Source organism: Myotis nattereri, assembly GCF_964212035.1.
Source record: "Myotis nattereri genome assembly, chromosome: X".
Taxonomy (NCBI): Eukaryota; Metazoa; Chordata; class Mammalia; order Chiroptera; family Vespertilionidae; genus Myotis; species Myotis nattereri.
Window position 1 is genome coordinate 81,333,481 of NC_138078.1, and position 7,343 is coordinate 81,340,823.

The following is a 7,343-nucleotide window of genomic DNA, read 5'->3' on the forward strand; positions in this document are numbered from 1 at the left end:
ATATATATAAATATCCTGCCATTTCCAGCTTCTAATAAGAAAAACTGTTGCAATGGGCATTTAAAAGTGGCACTTGGTTGTTTTTATAGAGTCCAGTGGATGCAATCTGACATTGATAATGGGCTCTTTCACACTATGTGCACTGCGGCTGTTTTTTGTCAGTAACGGAAGTGCTAGTGGTAACTACTGGTTACCCATGTTTTGCACTGCCCTAGCACCTCCCATACAAGTGTGTCTGGAAGACACAGAAATGTGCAGCTATGTGTGTTACCATAAACAAAGGGCCTGTGTGAAAGATACACAGGTTTCCTATGGAGGAAAGGGGTTGTTCTCTATGGTCAGGGTGTGCCTCTGTCCCATGTCTGAACTTTTTCAGATGATTTTGTTTTATATATATATATATATTTAGAAGACCAAAAATGTTATAGTAGAGCAAATTTAATAACTTGTTTTTATACTTTACTGTCTTATTTCAGTAAAGAATTTAATAAGAGAATGGTACTGTTGGTTTTAGCCCAATATTAAACATGAGTGGACCAAAGAAAAGGAAAGTGGACAGTGAATGCCAAGTGTTTAAGAGGGAGTGGACATCAAAATATTTATTCACCAAAGTCTGATCAATGCCGGTATGTCTGATATGCCAGGAAACACTTGCAGTCTTCAAAGAGTACAATCTCAGGCATCACTTTGCCAGAAAGCATGGCAACTATGCTAGCAAGCAGTCACCTCAAGAACGGGAAGTTACTGCACAGAGGTTGATGGCTAAATTACAGGCTCAGCAAAATGTCTTTCACAGACAAACTGCAATTCAAGAGACAACTACCAAAGCAAGTTTTATGCTATCATTCAAATTAGCAAAAGCTAGCAAACCTCTCTCTGAAGGCGAGTTTTTGAAAGAATGTATGATAGAGACAGCAGGTCTCTTGTGTCCAGAGAGCAAAGGCAAGTTTGAAAAACTCAGCTTATCGTGCAGGACAGTGACTCGTCGAGTGGAACTGATTGATGAAGACTTGGCCAGCAAGTTAAATAGTAAGGCAGAGTTCTTTAAGTTTTATTCACTAGCATTGGATGAAAGTAATGACGTAAAGGACACTGCTCAGCTCTTAATTTTTATCCGAGGGATTAGTGACAATTTTGAAATTACGGAGGAATTTTTAGCCATGGAGCCACTGAAAGGAAAAACACGGGGAGAGGACTTGTATGATCGGGTGTCTACTGTCATTGAGAAAATGAAGCTACCATGGAGTAAACTTGCTAATGTCACAACAGATGGATGTCCAAATTTAACTGGAAAAAATTTTGGACTGCTAAAAAGAATTCAGGATAAAGTGAAAGAGGAGAACCCTAACCAAGATGTTATTTTTCTTAACTGTATTATTCACCAGGAATCATTGTGCAAGTCTATACTACAACTTAATCATGTTGTTAATCCAGTCGTAAAGCTTGTTAATTTCATTCAAGCAAAGGGACTTCAGAACCGTCAGTTTATTAAGTTTCTGGAGGAAACTGATGCGGATCACCACAACTTACTTTACCACTCTCGTGTCCGCTGGTTGAGTTTGGGCAAAGTTTTCCAACGAGTGTGGGAGCTCAAAGAAGAGATTGGTGCATTTTTGAAATTAAAGGGGAAGTCTGACGAATTTACTGAGCTGAGTGACAAGAATTGGCTGTGTGACTTTGCATTTGCTGTAGATATATTTTCACATTTGAATGAGCTAAATGTGAAGCTACAGGGAAAAGATCAGTATGTACATGACATGTACACTAATGTGAAAGCCTTTAAATCAAAGCTGATTTTCTTTTCCAGACAAATTTCAGACAAAGTCTTCACTCATTTTGCCACACTGGCCACACAGAAGGAGACCATCCAAAACGTGAAGAAATCCACAAATCACTGCATGACCTGCATGCAGAATTCTGTCATCGGTTTTCTGATGTTGAAAAAATTGACCAGTCACTTCAACTGGTGGCCTGTCCTTTGTCACAAAACCCTGAAACAGCACCAGAAGAGGTGCAACTGGAACTCATCGATCTTCAGTCTGACTTTGTCCTAAAGGAGAAATTCAGCTCTCTTGAACTAAGAGACTTTTATGCTTCACTTAATGAAGCCACTTTTCCAAACATACGGAGGATGGCACAGAAGATACTGGTCCTGTTTGGGTCAACCTATGTTTGTGAGCAGACATTTAGTGTCATGAACATCAGCAAAGTCTTTCACAGATCCAGCTTAACTGACAAACACCTCAGATCTATCCTGAGAATAGCCACAACAAAACTAACTCCAGACTTTGATGCATTAGCTAAAAAAGGAGACCAACAACACTGTTCCCACTGAAGTTGATGTTTTAAAGACCAAAAACCTTTTAACCCAGTCTACATTGCCATCTACATCTACGTCCCAGGCATAATTTGGAAGTTGCACTAAAGAAAATGTTTAATTTACTGTTTACACATTTAGTTCTTTTCTATTTGTTTTAGTCTTAAATTATTTTATTATATTTAAGTTTAATTTGAAAGGCTTTTGTACCTTTCTTTGTTAGGCAATTTTATTTTGCCTTTGCCATCTTCAATATAAGGTATGTTATTGTGCTATGATTCTTCCATTTTTTGAAGTTTCAAATTATAATAATTAATGTTTACATTCTTCTTGTTAAAATGTCTGAAATGAATAAAACTATTGAAATAAAAAAAAGACCATACCCTTTTATGTAATGATGTTTACTTTGAATTTATTTTAGTTCACACAAACACTCCATCCATGCTTTTGTTCCGGCCCTCTGGTCCAGTTTAAGAACCCATCGTGGCCCTCGAGTCAAAAAGTTTGCCCACCCCTGGTATAGATATACTATTTCCAAATGTAGCTTCAATAATAAATCGATTACAAATCATTTTACAGGGGATTTCTATAATATCCATTCCTAAATGAAAACACCTATCAAATTTTCCATCTCCAAGTTTTACTAACTATTCACTATAAGCAGAATCCTCTGATCTCATATTTGTTGTAAGAGATAACTTTCTGAAACATCCCCAAACATTACAGTACTTTAAACTCTTTGTACTATGGCCGATCGCATAGCATGCAGTACAATACTGAGACATTGTCAAACATCCCCTCCAAGAAGGAGAACTTTCATACCAAATACAACATTCAAATTTCTCTTAGTAATCTGTCTATGGCATTAATAGCATGACTGGATGCCATGGTGCATTCATCAATAATGAGAAGTTGGGCCTTTTTAATAGTTTAGCAACTTCACTGTTTATATCAAGTCTAGAAATTGAAGTTTCATTTAATGGAATTGGTAATTTATATTGGGAATATAGGGTTCTTCGACCAAGAAGTAAATTTGCAGCAATTTCTATGGACACTGTGGGTAAAACGGTATCACCACGACCTCTAATATAATGTATTAAAACTTTATAAAGATATGCCTCCACACTCCGAGGGCGGGTTCCTGCCTCAAACCTCGCCCTTGCTGGAAACTGCTTGGGGAGGGCACAGCTGTTGCCAAGGTGACCCCTGCAGGACTGACTTCCTTCCCGTTGGTCGAGCCTCGGTCATGATGGGTTTTACACCCAGGGTTTCTATATAAATAGATACTGGAGGCCCAGTGCAAGAATTCATGCATGGGTGGGGACCTGCTGGCCTGTTGGGAGGAGGAGATGGTGGGATGTTGGCTGGCCCACCCCCTATTGGAGTAGGAGGGGGGTGATCAAGGGTGGGGCTGACCGGGGGAAGGGGCTATGGGCCAATTGAGGTGGGGTGGGTGATCGAGGGTGGCTGGGCTGGGGGAAAGGGCCACCGGGGCGTTGGCTGGCCACCCTGCCCTTCATAAGGGTGGGAGAGGCCAATCAGGGGTGGGCCAGCCGGGGGGATGGGCCCCGGGAGGTTGGATGTTGGCCCCGACCCCAGATCGGGCTGGTTCGCTGGCCACAGTGGGCATCATAGTGACCAGTCATTATGGTTGTTACAACTTTCCGGTTGCTGGCATTTTATATATATACTTGAGGCCCGGTGCATGAAATTTGTGCACTGGGGATGTGTGGGGGACCCCTTAGCCCAACTGTGCCCTCTCGCAGTCCAGGACCCCTCCTTTCTTACCGTCCACCTGCTTGCTGCTTCCTACCACTCGGCTTGCTGCTCCTTAGTGCTGCCACAAAGGCCTTGGGTCTGCTGGGTGCCGGACATGCAGGTTTGTGTCTCTGATACCCCCAGCAGCCCCAGCACCTTGATGGCGGGGCTTGGGGCTGCTGGGTGCTGGTGCTGTGGATCTGTGTCTTCGATCAGGGCCTCAGCAGCCCCAGCACCGAGGTGGTGGGCCTTGGGCTGCTGGGTGTCGAGCCTGCAGGTTTGTGTCTCTGATTCTGCCCCCAGCATCCCCAGCTCTATGATGGTGGGGTTTGGGTCTTCTGTGCCAGGGCTGCAGGGTGCCAGGACTGCGGGTTTGTGTCTCTGATCCCCCCAGCATCCCCAGCACAGTGATGGCGGGGCTTGGGGCTGCTGGGTGCCGGGCCTGCATGTTTGTGTCTCTGATCCGGCCCCCAGTAGGCCCCGCACCAAGGTAGTGTGGCTTGGGGCTGCTGGGTGCCTGGCCTGCTGGTTTGTGTCTCTGATCAAGCCCCCAGCAGCCCCAGCACCACCTCAGCGGGGCTTGGGGCTGCTGGGTGCCGGGCTCCCCTGTGTGTTGTGTCTCTAATCCGGCCCCCAGCAGCCCCAGCAGCCCCATCACCGTCTAAATAACTTAAGGGAAACTTTGTTTAGTCTTCTTTTAAAAGCCATCTAGTTTAAAAATGAGTTGCAGTTAAGAGAGAACAAAGAACATGGTACCTAAGAGTGAGAGAGACAGACAGAGGAGAGGCTGGGCACTGGTCAGGGGCTGACATGCCAACTGTTCTCCACCTGGGAAATGATGTAAAATCGGTTTCTTTAGTTTTCTGCTCAATGGTCTTCTCCAGCGAGGGGAGTGGCATCTGCTCGCTTCTCCCTGGGGCCTGGCTTGGTGGTCGCCTTGGGGTCTGGCTCTCCTCCAGCGGGCTCCGTATGGGCCTGCCTGCTCCACCTGGCCCTGTCCACACATTGCTTCCTCCGATTCTTCCTTGGGCGCAGCCCGGATCCATCACCTCCTCCTGTGTCTGCACCGCTTCCACAGGGCCGAGAAAGAGGCCCACACGGAGTTCAGGTCTGCAAGGAGCTGGTCTTCTGCTTTTAGAACCTTTGGGATCACAGCTTGCAATTGTTCCCTTCCATGACCTTCCTTCCCTACCTCTGGCATCTTCCCGGAGCACCGCATGCCTGCCCTCCAGCAGCAGGTTGTCTTTGTGTGGCTTTCAGGGCAGCCTTCAGGGCCTGGTGGCAGCACTGTGGCCCTTCCACTTTGGGCACCAGGCCTGAGGTCTGCCCAGGAAGGCGGCGGCTCCCCAACAAGTCCCACTGCACCAAGCACAGGTGCGCCTGCCCCGCCCCCCCCCCCCCCCCCCCCCGCCACACACACACACCGCGCCCTCAAGGCATGGCGGCTCCACGCTGTGCTCAGGGCCTGGGAGTTAAGCAGCAGGGTGGTCCTGATGCAGTAGAGCTGGGCCAGCGTCAGCTTCCTGTGCTGGGCAGAGATGGGGGGGGGGAGGGGGGCGGCTCAGGCTGGACCCTGGGGGAGGTCCCTGAGGGCAGCTCTCTGCTCCTCCTGGCAGGCCCTTTGGGCTCCCCCGCCAGGCAGGTGGTCCTGCCCTCCATCTCTGATAGCTGGGAGGCACTGCCAGGGCTTGGTGCACCCCCAATATTCCAGCGGGGCCCAGCCTTGTGAGGGGAGCCCTAAGTCCTAGTGCCGGTGGCTGTGGCAGCCAAGCAGAGTTTCGACAGGCTGGGGCTGGGGGCTGGGGGGCCACCTGGGTGGCAGCCCCTGCCAGCAGCTGCAGGAGGCTGGCCTCAGATTTGGACTTGAGCAGGTGGGGCAGGCGGGGCTGCAGCTGGACAGGGGTGAAGGGGCCTGTGGTAAATCTAGGGGCCGGGGCGCTGGCTCCACCACAGGGGCTGGGGTCACAAAGTCTTGCAAGGAGGTGGGGGAGAGGGTGCCGTAGGCGGAGTCCATGGAGCAGGAGCGGCCGACCCCAGGGCCCAGGGCCAGCATCTCGCTGGTCAGTGTGACAGATGAGGCGGTGGTACTGAGGGACATCTCCTCCCATTGGGAGCTGAAGGGGCCGCCCTTGAACTCGGGAGAGGAGAGTGTCTCCCCGGGCTCCAGCACCACCATGGCCAGGGTCTCCGTGGAGCCGACCGAGGCGCAGTGCTGGGAGTCCAGGCTGTTGCTGCTTTTGTGCAGGATGGTGGGGGAGCTGGCGGCGGAAGTGCTACTCTCCTCACCCTCCTCTTCCTCCTTGTCTATCTCGTCCTCCTGCTCATCCTCCTCCTCCTCCAGGCTCTGCAGGTGCTGCTGGCTGCCTGAGTGCTCCTGCACACGCAGCTGCTGCAACTGGTTCTGGGCATTGTAAATGGAGTCCACCCAGCCCCGGCACAGAGCCTGCCCGCTGGCCTGGAACGTGAAGACCCCCACGGCGCTGTGGACTCGTTCAGGTAGATGAGGAGGAAGGAGCCAGGGTCCCGCAGCTCCTGGCACACGGTATTGTCCACCAGCAGCGGTGGCCTGATGACCCTGGTCCCCTCAGCCTTCTTCACTGCCTTGGTCACTAAGAGCAGGCCTGTGAAGAGGAAGCAGTACACATCCATCTTGCTGTCCTTTCCCTCCTTCATCCTCAGGCTGCCCTCCAACAGCAGCTGGCGCGTCTCCTCTGGGGAGGCACAGGGATGGGCGCGGTCAGGTCCAGGTGCAGAAATCCCTTCAGGAGCTTGTCCACCTCGTCGTTGCTACCCTCCACCACCTTGTAGGCATCGATGCAGCTCACCACAGCCGCCAGCTGCTGCCACTCCTGTCGCTGCCACATGCATGCGTGGTGGATGAAGCGCTCCACGGAGCTGATCATGGTGATGACGGCCTCCTTGGCACGTGGCTAGTCCTCAGCACCTACTTGAGCAGCAGCGGGTACTGGGTGAGCCGCCGGTGGGGCTTGGAGAGCATGTCGCTCAGCTTCAGCCGCTGGCACTGCTGGTGCTTCTCGGCCCACGTCACGTAGGCCTGGAAGAGGTTGTCGCTGGGCGTGTACTCCATGCAGCCCTCCTCCTCCAAGCAGTACCGGATGTAGGGCTTAAAGAGGAAGCAGAACATCTTGAAGCCTTTGAGGAGGTCCCAGGCTGCAGCAGCACCCTCATGCACAGCGCCTTCTCCACCATCAGCACCATCACTCTGCCCCACAGCCTGCGGTGCAGACAGGATCTCAGGGATGTTGCT

General features: G+C 50.4%; 1 pseudogene across 1 annotated transcript; it reads right to left on the minus strand.

The window, feature by feature from the left end:
• Positions 1–617: 617 nt before the first annotated feature.
• On the minus strand, positions 618–7,343 carry LOC308511735 (pleckstrin homology domain-containing family G member 5-like; annotated as a pseudogene). Its single transcript has 2 exons — positions 5,500–7,343; positions 618–711 (listed from the first exon to the last, which is right to left on the minus strand). The product of its transcript is annotated as a pleckstrin homology domain-containing family G member 5-like (transcript).